The following is a 10,907-nucleotide window of genomic DNA, read 5'->3' on the forward strand; positions in this document are numbered from 1 at the left end:
TCGATACCGTGGTAGAGCGCAATATGTAGGTGTGGGAAAAAATCACAAGACTACTTCATCTCTACAGAACTGTTTCATGAGGGGTTCTCTCAATCATCAGGAGATTTTAATGGAAGCATTCACATACAATGGTTTATATAGGGCACAGAGTGGGTGGGTACAAGCAAGCGTAGGGTGTGGTGATTGGCTCATGTGTTACCTAGGAGGTGTTTCCGTCTGTGGCGGCATGTTGAAATGATTTCACTGCGCTTGTTGAGGGATGATAGATCTGGATGATATATTATAAACAGTTTCTCTTTTAAGCATAGGTTGCATCTTTTATTACCACTGTTGTAAGGTGTGCTGGATGCAAGAATTCGCCATGTTATTGAATATTCAACATTATTGTCTTTGAGATTCCAAATGTGTTTGCTGAGTTCTGTAGAATTCCGCAAAGTCTGGTTTCTAAAGGAGGCGTTGTGATTATTCCATCTTGTTTTGAATGCTCCTTCGGTTAATCCTACGTACGTGTCGGATGTGTTAATGTCCTTGCGTGTTACCTTTGCTTGGTAAACGACTGATGTCTGTAAGCACCTAACGTTGAGAGGGCAATCAGGTTTCTTGCGACAGTTACATTCATTATTGGTTTCAGAGTCGTTTAGTCTGGGGGTAGGCTGTCCTTTTGAAATTGCTTTGTTGTGGTTTGAAATTATTTGTTGCATGTTATTCATACAGCTGTAGCTCAATTTAATGTTGTTCTTGTTGAATATTTTTCTTAGGGTGTTGCCTTTGGGGAAGTGTTTGTCGATCAGAGTGAGGAACTTGCGGCCGATGTTGGTTGAGACGTCTTTGCTGAATGGCGGATTGTACCAGATGATGTTGTTTCGTTTTCTGCTCTTTTTTGGTTGGTTTCCTGGAGTGGGTTCATAGGTGAGGGTGAAGTTGTATCCGCTTTCATCACGTGCTTTCTGGTACGGGGGGGTTGCTTGGTCGAATTCAGCTTTGCTAGATGACAGCATCGATAGCCTTTTATTAATTCCGGTAGGTATTCTTTTCGTGGTGGTGGGTGGGTGGTTGCTGTCATGGTGCACGTATTGGAGTGTTATGTTGGGTTTCGTGAATGGTTGGTAGCTGGTATTTCTCAGGTTGAAAGTGACGTCGAGGAAGTTGACGGTTTGCTTGTTGGCTTCAATCGTGATCCGTAGGCCGTTTTCTTTGAAGATTTGGCATATGCGCTTCTTGGTGTTCTCGCTGCTCCTTGGCGAGGCGCGGCACACTGCCAGTCCGTCATCACGGTAAATACCAAGGTTCAGGTTGAGGCTAGCAAGCTGGGAGAGGACATATATATACATGTATAAATATATATATATATATATATATAAATATATATACATATATATACACATAAATAAATATATATACATACATATATGTACACATATATATACATGTATATACATATATATAAAACGAAATCATCATCTCCATAAAGTTTTTCAACAGATACAGCTTCAATAGCTGTATTCCCATGGTCAAGCCACTCCTGAACTCTAGACAACGGAAGTTCCCTCAGTCAACAATGGTTTGGGGAGCCATGTCAGCTGCTGGTTTTGGTCCACTGTGTTTCATCAAGTCCAGAGTCAATGCAGCTGTGTACATGCTTCCATCTGTTGTAAATCTCTATGGAGATGATGATTTAATTTTCCAGCATGATCTGGCACCTGTCCACAGTGCCAAAACCAGCAGTAACTGGTGTACTGACCATGGCATTACTGTCCTCCATTGGCCTGCCAACTCTCCTGACCTAAATCCCATAGATAATTTATGAGGTATTGTGAAGAAGAAGCTGAAAGACACCAGGCCCAATAATGCAAATGAGCTGAAGGCTGCTATTGAAGCATCCTGGGCATCCTTAACACCTCAGCAAAGCCACAGGCTGATTGCCTCCATGCCACGCCGTATTGATGCAGTAATCCGTGCAAAAGGATTCCCAACCAAGTACTGAGTGCATTAATTGACATTTTCAAATGTTTGATTTTGTTTTGCTGTTATAAATCTTTTTTTTTTACTTCGTCTGAGGAAATGTTCAAATTTTTTGAGATAGGATTTTTGAGTTTTCTTAAGCTGTATGCCATAATCAGCAATATTAAAATAATAAAAGGCTTGCAATATTTCAGTTGAGGTGTAATTAATCCAGAATGTATGATATTTTCATGTTTTTAGTTGCATTACTGAAAATAAAGGACTTTATCACAATATTCTACTTTTCTGAGACAGTCCTGTATATGTATATATATATATATATATATACACATACATACTGTATATAAATCCCTTAGGTCAGGGGAAAGAGTAGGGATGAGGTGAAAAGTGTTCAGTTGCTGCTGAAGACCAAACTTGGGGAGGCCAAGGAGAACTACAGGAGGAAGTTGGAAGGGAAGCTGAAGGATAACAACATGAAGGCGGTCTGGAGAGGTATGCAGACCATCACCGGCCTCAAACCATCGGGGGATAGGGGGATGGACGGAGACAAAAAGAGGGCCAATGAGCTATACCAGTTCTTTAACAGGTTTGACACAGTGGCTCCGACAAGCTCCTGAAGTTTTTATTTACACGATTGATTGATTGATGGATTGATTGATTGATTGATTGAGACTTTTATTAGTAGATTGCACAGTACAGTAAATATTCCGTACAATTGACCACTAAATGGTAACACCCGAATAAGTTTTTCTGCTTGTTTAATTAAGTCGGGGTCCACGTTAATCAATTTATGAGTCTGGTGTGTCTTGACCACTGCGGCGGAGGCTCTGCTCCCTGAGGCCGACTCACCGAACCCCTAAGGTTCGATCGAACCCAGGTTAAGAACCATTGATGTAGAATATATTTATATTATTCATATATTTTATATATATATAACATATGTTGTATATTATTTATTATTATTATTGTCGATTTTTAGTGAACTGTGGTGCTGGATTTCCCCTAAGGATCAATAAAGTACTTTCTATTGTATTCTATTCTATTCTAAACTATGACAAATAATCGTGTCATGTGTGTCTTCTTTAGGTGAAGCCAGGTTTACAACTGACATATTTTTGTGATGCGATATGTTACTTATGTATGTTATGTTGCAGCTATTTAAAATAGTTCTGTCAATTTGTTCTGGCCCAAAATAAATTGGCCCTTTGAAACATATCTTTGTCTTTGTGTGTTGTGTGTAGACCACATTGCTTAGCAGAGTTCAGTGATGCAAATGCATGTCAAGTTATTATTCTCCAGTGCAATAACAGTACTGAAATGAAGACTAGAAAGGCATTAATGGGAGCCTTTAAAAAAAAATGTAAATGAAAAAAAAAGGAACTAAATAGTTACTTTTCACAGTAACTGATTACGTTTTGGTTTAAGTAACTGAGTTAGTAACAGAGTTACTTTTTAAATAAAGTAAATAGTAACTTTAAGTAGTTACTAGTTTTCAGTAATCAACCCAACACTGATGACTATACAGCAAAAACAAACATACGTTGTCTCACGTGCCTCATTACAGACAGATGAGGGCGCTGTTTTGCAACTGACAACTTTTTTTCAACAGTTTGTTAGTTCATATATAGATTTATAATGGCATTAGAAGCTATTTCCGTGGCAATGTTTTTACTGTAGGAGATAGCCCTGATCAACTTCAAATTGAGAATGGACGATGCATTTCCCCAAAGCATGATCATTTTACACATCTGGAAAACTGTGCTCTCTCCGCTGACTGTCAGGCAAAGTATTCATCAGAAACGGATTAAATTGTTAATTAATTGTTAATAGTTCACGTTTTAGTTACCGCCACTGTTACATGAAGTTGAAGTCTGAGCCTGGTCGATTAAAGTCAGATATTATACACAATATTTCAATTTAAGACATTTTCCCAAGTCTGCAGACAATTATTCACACTCGTGGGGGGGAAAGGCCAATGATGTAAATACTATACTGAAACAGCAAGTCTGTCAACATTTTTTAAGTTTATTAGTCTTAACTTAAGGAACTAATTTTATTTTTTGTAATTATATACAATGCTATATCTACCATGAATTGATTCACGTGGACCCTGACTTAAACAAGTTGAAAAACTTATTCGGGTGTTACCATTTAGTGGTCAATTGTACGGAATATGTACTGTACTGTGCAATCTACTAATAAAAGTCTCAATCAATCAATCAAAAAAACAACATTCTATATCTAGAGCTACTTTAGTGTTCACCTTTACTTACTTGTTTCCATCATGCCTCACTGCAAATATTAATGAGGCCCCTAATTTAGTTAAGACTAGCGCTTCAACACCAATATATGTTTTTATTTATTTCATTTATTTTATTACGTTTTCTCTTTTATGTCTCTGATCATGTGTACTTTTTGTCAAACCTTTGTAAGTCTATTATCTATATCATCTAGAGTAAAAGGGAACTGCACTTGTTGGGGAAGTTTCCCTATCATTCACAATTATTATCAAAGACATGACAACGGATGTTTTTTTTTTCTAATGCATTCTAACTCGTACGTAAATAAAAGTCTGCTTACAATGGGAGGTCCTCTATTCCTCCTATAAAACACAATAAATAACCATTCAATAACTGCCAACAATCCATTCATCCATTTACTACTGCTTGTCCCTTTTGGGGTCGCGGGGGGTGCTGAAGCCTATCTCAGCTGCATTCGGGCGGAAGGTGGGATACACCCTGGACAAGTCACTACCTCATCAAATGGCCAACACAGATAGACAACATTCACACTCTCTGGCCAAGTGCAAATCCACCAGTTATATTTCGTGACTTGAATATAAACCAAGTATTTGTAATATTGTTATTCTAACAGCTAACGCAGACAAACTATTTATCAAAAGCTTGTGTATCTACAAACTCGTTTCCATATGAGTTGGGAAATTGTGTTAGATGTAAATTTAAACGGAATACAATGATTTGCAAATCATTTTCAACCCATATTCAGTTGAATATGCTACAAAGACACCAGATTTGATGTTCAAACTGCTAAAACTTTTTTTTCTTTCAAATAATTAACTTTAGAATTTGATGCCAGCAACACGTGACGAAGAAGTTGGGAAAGGTGGCAATAAATACTGATAAAGTTGAGGAATGCTCATCAAACACTTATATGGAACATCCCACAGGTGTGCAGGTTAATTGGGAACAGTTGGGTGCCATGATTGGGTTTAAAAGCAGCTTACATGAAATGCTCAGTAATTCACAAAGAAGGATGAGGTGATGGTCACCACTTTGTAAGCAAATTGTCGAAGTTTTAGAACAACATTTCTCAACGAGCTATTGCAAGGAATTTAGGGATTTTACCATCTACGGTCCGTAAAATCATCAAAAGGTTCAGAGAATCTGGAGAAATCACTGTACGTAAGCGATGATATTACGGACCGTTGACCCCTCAGGCGGTCCTGCATTAAAAAAACGACATTAGTGTGTAAAGGATATCACCAGATGGGCTCAGGAACACTTCATAAAACCACTGTCCGTAACTATAGTTGGTCGCTTCATCTGTAAGTGCAAGTTAAATCTCTACTATGAAAAGCCAAACACATTTATCAACAATACCCTGAAACGCCGCCGGCTTGGCTGGGCCCGAGCTCATCTAAGATGGACTGATGCAAAGTGGAAAGGTGTTCTGTGGTCTGACTAGTCCACATTTCAAATTATATTTGGAAACAGAGGATGTGGTGTCCTCCAGAAAAAAGAGAAAAATAACCATTCGGATGTTTATAGGCGCAAAGTTCAAAAGCCAGCATCTGTGATGGTATGGGGGTGTATTAGTGCCCAAGGCATGGGTAACTTACATATCTGTGAGGGCACCATTACTGCTGAAAGGTACATACAGGTTTTGGAGCAACATATGTTGTCATCCAAGCAACGTTATCATGGATGCCCCTGCTTATTTCAGCAAGACAAGTGTTACAACAGCGTGGCTTCGTAAAAAAACAGTACGGGTACTTTCCTGGCCCGCCTGCAGTGCAGACCTGTCTCCCATGGAAAATGTGTGGGGCGTTATGAAGCGTAAAATACGACAGCGGAGACCCTGGACTGTTGAACGACTGAAGCTCTACATAAAACAAGAATGGGAAAGAATTCCACTTTCAAAGCTTCAACAATTAGTTTCCTCAGTTCCCAAATGTTTGAGTGTTGTTAAAAGAAAAGGTGATGTAACACAGTGGTGAACATGTCCTTTCCCAACTACTTTGGCACGTGTTGCAGCCATGAAATTCTAAGTTACTTATTATTTGCAAAAAAAATAAAGTTTATGAGTTTGAACATCAAAATATCTTGTCTTTGTAGTGCATTCAATTGAATATGGGTTGAAAAGGATTTGCAAATCATTTTATTACGTTTATATTTACATCTAACACAATTTCCCAACTCATATGGAAACGGAGTTTGTATTATGAGGTCATAGAATTGCTCGTGAAAGATTATTCTAGATCAAACCTGGGCAAATTAAGGTCCGGGGTCACATGCGGCCCGTTAAGTATTTCAATCTGGCCCGCCGCACATTCCCAAATAAATTTTTTAGATCTTTAAGATGGGAACTGTATCTGCCATTATGATGTACAGTGATGTTTTCAAATGACCGTAAGTCTTGAACTATACAAAGTATTTTAATGGTTGGAATCTGCGCTTTTGCATGATATACTAGTTACAATGGTAATCTAAGTTACAGCAGCTCAGACGAGGCACCAAGCAGTGTGGATGGGGAGCGTTTCCACAGAATGTCAGCCTGAAATGTGGGTGTCAGAGACAGACGTGGAAGGAAATTTTCACAACAAATTTCTAAAGCTTGGTTATATATCAAATTGTATATTGTATTTTTACCCTTTGCTTTCATACTTCGCTATTTCAATCAATCAATCAATGTTTACTTATATAGCCCTAAATCACTAGTGTCTCAAAGGGCTGCACAAACCACCACGACATTTGTCACATTTTTGACGCGTTTTTGTCACATTTTGCTTGATTGTAAAATATGTCGATCGAGAGGGGGTGTGACGTTCATATGTCGTCAATATTCAGTGTTTTATCATTCATAGAAAAATGAAGTTCCATTCCGTTTTTAAGGCGGTCTAACAAAAGTTTTTAGCATTTAATCAGACATTGTTGTGAGGTTTTGTATTAGTGTTCCTAAAAATATATATACCTGCCCTCAGACACATTACTTTCTCCAAATTTGGCCCACCCAGTCAAAATTATTTCCCAGGCCTGTTCTAGATCATAAATCATGCCACTCACCTGGATAGAAGAAGGATGAAGACATATTCGGCCAAGTTGGTACACTTTGACAGCCAATTTAGTGGGGAGATTGAAACAAAAAGACTCTTGGCTCCAGCCATCTTTTCCTCATGAAGATTATGAGTCATTCTTCATCTAAACGACAATAAAACAAGATCCTATCAGTCGGCATCCTAATGACAGCAGACATCGATGTTTGTTGGCCCTCATAAAGTCTACAGTGAGTAATAATCAGTGATGTCGTTGAAAAAAAAAAAGAAAACGTTGTGATGCGATTTGGAAATGAATGCGCTTAAAATGAGCAAAATATGTAAATGTTATTATGAATTGGCTTTTTACTACAATACATATATACTTACAGGGTGTGTACAACACCTTAATGAAGGTGTTTGGATGTTTTTAAAAAGCTTTTGGAGCAACTCACATAGCCTCCATTGTAAGCAGATTTTTTTTCAGAAGAAAGAAAAAGAAAAAAATATGTGTTCTTGTCTTACATAAGGATTGTGAATGATAGGCAAAATTCCCCCCAAAAAGTGCAGTTCCCCTTTCAGGAGCAAACTAATTAGGAGTTCTTCCGCCATGACCATTCCGCGTTTGCCCCTCACTATTAACATTACTGCTACACTTTATATAATTTTCTTCTAGTAATGAATAAACGATACAAGTTCAAGGGAGGAAGTGGACTAATTATCATTAAATGCTCACACATAGAAAAGATGTAGGATCTAAATCACCATAAATGATTCCCGGGCACGGCACCGCTGCTGGTCGTTGCTCCCTTCACTTCCCAGGGGGTGATTAAGGGGATGGGTCAAATGCAGAGGACACATTTCACCACACCTAGTGTGTGTGTGACAATCATTGGTACTTTAACTTTAACTTAAAGATGGTATTTACCAGTGGCGGGCTGTCCGTTTCCCACCTAGGCTTTCAGTGATGTCCGATTTCAAAGATTACCTCTCAAAATACCATAATTGATGTCGCCACATAATCATTGCTGGAGAAATACTATACAGAAACACATTTAGGCACGACTGTGCACGGGTTATTTTCTGGCCTATTTAAAAATAAATGAAAGCGCATTAGCAATTATAACATATTTTATGTGGTACATTCAAAATTCAAATTGCAAAAACCATATTAAAAGTGAAAAAAAAATGTTTTAACTTACAATTAGTAGGACTTATTCGACGACGTTCCTCGTTTCATCGCCAGAACAGCTGGGGTCGCTTCCGGGATTGGCCGACATCGTCTCACAAGATTTAAGTTAAAGTTAAAGTGCCAATGATTGTCACACTCACACACCAGGTGCAGTGAAAATATCCTCTGCATTTGACTCATCTCCACAGCAGCGAGCAGCAGCGGTGGCCGCGCCCAGGAATCATTCGGTGATTTAACCCCCAATTCCAACCCTTGATGCTGAGTGCCAAGCAGGGAGGTAATGGGTCCCATTTAGATAGTCTTTGGTATGATGGTATGAAATGTAAGATGTAGTTTCTCTTTAAAATATCCTTCTTGAAAATGTCTTTGCAAATATATTTTTGCCACCTAATCAACGTTTTGTTGTCCTTTTCTGGCTACTGCGCAACACTTCCCACTTCCTGGTAAATTGAAACTTGTGATTGGATACTCACTTTGGATTGACAAGTGAGTATCCAATCACAGTCTTGTTAACAACACGCTACTTTGATAGGCTACTGTCGACAACTCGTGATCCGATTGGCTATCGCAATTGTCTATTATTGTATGTCCCCGTTCATTGACAGTGCATGGACGCCCACATTGTTGATTCTGAAGACCTCTGGCAGATTTCGTACAGCATGGCAACATAAATTAGCTGAATTCTGATTGAATACGAACTAAGACTAAAAAAAACAGCACTGGAACGAGCATAATATGACATGAGGTTAAAGTTAAAGTACCAATGATTGTCACACACACACTAGGTGTGGCGAAATTATTCTCTGCATTTGACCCATCACCCTTGATCACCCCCTGGTAGGTGAGGGAAACAGTGGGCAGCAGCGGTGCCGCGCCCGGGAATCAATTATGGTGATTTAACCCCCAATTCCAACCCTTAATGCTGAGTACCAAGCATGGAGGTAATGTCCCCTTTTTGTAGTCTTTGGTATGACTCAGCCGGGATTTAAACTCACGACCTACCGATCTCAGGGCGGACACTCTACCCACTAGGCCACTGAGTAAGAGAATGTTAATACTTTAAGATATTTAGGGGAAGTAAATGAAAAAAATATTTTATCTTTAATTATGATCATGATTTCTGATTATGTTAGGCTAGCAGAGAAGGCCTTGCTGCTGGCCCTGATGGCACACCACTGGTATATAAGGATCTTTAAAGGAAGAAGGATCTGGAAGAGCTGTTCAAAAGACTCGCTCGTTATTAGTTATATTATGTAAAACTTAGTTTTTATCAAGAAAAAAATCACTGTTAGAAGTTATAAGGTAATATGTGGATCAAAGTCAATTACATTTACACCAATATTACTCTGTTGGTCGGTATTATCCTGAAATATTAACTCTCCAACTTTATTTTTGTTGTAAAAATTACATAAGGTGATGCCACATGCCCAAGCTCTGTCAGTGACATCACTATTTTGAGGGTTTTGTATCAAGAGAATTTTACCATTTCAGAAAGAATACCCAAATGTTAAGTAGAAGAATAAAATGTATGTTTGTGTGGATACAAACATTTGGATTTTGATTACATTTGGATAGAAAATTGTACTACCCTACCTGGACTCTCACAATATTAACTGTATCCACTTGGCATCCATTTTGCAAGTCACCCGAGGGAGGGGGATCCCCACAACTGCAGTGCCGCAGGGTTCCTTGTTGTTTTCGAGTTTTTCTTGCCATGTCATTGTGGCCTGCGCAGCCCTTTGAGACATTTGTGATTTAGGGCTATATAAGTAAACTTTGATATTTTTCATCTGCCAGATGACAGTGCTTTTTCATCTTTTTTAAGCATGTTTCAAATCGGCTGGACCCTTATCTTTATTAATAACATGCTAAACCTAAAGTACAATGTCGGCTCATGTTGAATCGATTTGAAAGATTATAAGCACTGGAATGTGCTTTTCCTTTATTTTTGCAAATTATTTTCAAATTGTAATATTGAGGTATGCCCCGGGACAGGACAAGAGGACCATCACCAACAAAGATGAGAAAGTCAGCTTTTTATTGTGTTTACATTCGACAGTTAACTTCTTTTCACACTTGTGACATTTAATAAAATTCCGATTCCACTATACATCACTTTATCACTAAAGTTCCGAACTTTTCACACCAGAATTTTAACCATGTTTAACATATTTTATTCTTGTATGACCATTAAGAAAATTATGATTACTATTCTTGTATGACCATTAAGAATATTACGATTACTCACTTACTTTTAGGTTTCATGATGAACATTTTTTTCTATTTCCAATATTTCCAATGAGAATATTATTTTGGAACACATACAGCATCGTGCGATGGACTGCGTGATCCACCTTAAAAAACCTTTGCTGTAGACAAGCTATTAACTATCAAGCTATTAGCACTGAAAAATATAATTTAAATATGCAACAAAAGTCATGATTTAGAGGACCACAAGAGGCACAAACAGGAAGCATGATG

The sequence above is a fragment of the Nerophis ophidion genome, linkage group LG10 (assembly GCF_033978795.1).
Source record: "Nerophis ophidion isolate RoL-2023_Sa linkage group LG10, RoL_Noph_v1.0, whole genome shotgun sequence".
Lineage (NCBI taxonomy): Eukaryota > Metazoa > Chordata > Actinopteri > Syngnathiformes > Syngnathidae > Nerophis > Nerophis ophidion.